Raw genomic sequence first — 1,443 nt, forward strand, 5'->3', positions numbered from 1 at the left:
TGTGTGTGTGTATGTGTGTGACCAAATGTTCCCACAAGAATAGTAAAACCTGAAAAAAATATTGTTTGGTCAGTATAAAAGTAATAGAAGTCTATGGAAAATCCCCACAATTCACAGAAACAAACATGTGTGTGAGTGTTTCTGTTTGTTTGTTTATTTGGAATTACTGGCACAGCCCTTGAATGGTTTTCCTCCTATTTGTGTGTGTGTGTGTGTATATGTGTGTGTGTATAATATATATATATATATATATACACCTTGACCGCTCCTTACGATCTTCTAGCGAGGGATTGTTAGTCACCCCTAAGTTTCGTCTGGCAACTATGGGAGCTAGGGCTTTCAGTTTTGTGGCTCCCAGATTGTGGAATGCTCTTCCCCAAAACATCCGTCAAGCATCCTCCCTTCTCTCCTTCAAAAACCTCTTACACATTTTTTCAGTTCTTAGTCTGTAATTTGTACCCTGTTATGGATGTTGATCTACATTCTCTCTGTATCTCTAGGGCCCTATTTTAACGATCTAAGCGCATGGTCTAAAGCGCACAGCGCAGGTGCACTCAGGGCGTGTCCGAATCCACTTTTGCAAGTTTGATGAGGAGAAAACGGTCGGTGCGCCCAGGCGCATGGTCTAAACGAGTTGTCCCTATTCTCTTAATGAGTAATGGGTGTTTTTTGGGCGTAACGTGCAATAAACCAATCAGAGTCTCATCTCCCATCCAGGAGTTGGTCTATGGCTCAGTCTATTTTCAGTTCCTCAAAGTAGCAATGCGCCGACAATGCACCTGAACACACCTCTTTTTTAGACCAGCACGCCCATGAGCGCACAAATGGGCGCAAATGCATTTGCTATTTAAACAACGCGGCGCAGGACGGGAAAACAAGAACTGCGTCGGGCTAAAACTAGCAACACTTGCGCCGTGCCTTGCGCCGCATTGCGCCGGGTGTATGATAGGGCCCCTAATCTAACTTTGTAAGTGGTCTCTGTATATTACTCTCAGCTCTTGCTATGTGTTCTGTCTTCTGGTATTGATGTTTATTTGTTTCTGTTCCTTAAACCTGACTTGTAAAGTGACCTTGAGTGTTGGAAAGGTGCTATATAAATAAAAATTATTATTACTTTCGTAATGCCAATCCAGCATCTATGGTTATATTCATGGCGAGAACTAGTTAATCCATGTACAAGTCTTGTCTTTACACACACATCCAGGGTTAATGTTCAGTTAACCTAACCTGCATGTCTTTGGGCTGTGGAAGGAAACCAGAGCACCCGGCGTAAACCCACACAGACACAGGGAGAACATGCAAACTCTACACAGAAAGGCCTCCTGTCCTTGCCAGGGCTCAAACCAGGGACCTTCTTGCTGTGAGACAACAGTGCTAACCACCGAGACACTGTGTGTGTGTGTGTGTGTGTGTGTGTGTGTGTGTGTTAGACACAAATGAGGG

At 44.0% G+C, this 1,443-nt stretch overlaps 1 protein-coding gene across 1 annotated transcript in view; it reads right to left on the minus strand.

The window, feature by feature from the left end:
- vav1 (vav guanine nucleotide exchange factor 1) overlaps positions 1 to 1,443 on the minus strand; it is a 27,066-nt gene that overhangs the window by 25,233 nt on the left and 390 nt on the right. The window lies entirely within an intron of this gene.

Source organism: Sinocyclocheilus rhinocerous, unplaced genomic scaffold (genome assembly GCF_001515625.1).
Source record: "Sinocyclocheilus rhinocerous isolate Xijiao unplaced genomic scaffold, SAMN03320098_v1.1 scaffold937, whole genome shotgun sequence".
Classification (NCBI taxonomy): Eukaryota; Metazoa; Chordata; class Actinopteri; order Cypriniformes; family Cyprinidae; genus Sinocyclocheilus; species Sinocyclocheilus rhinocerous.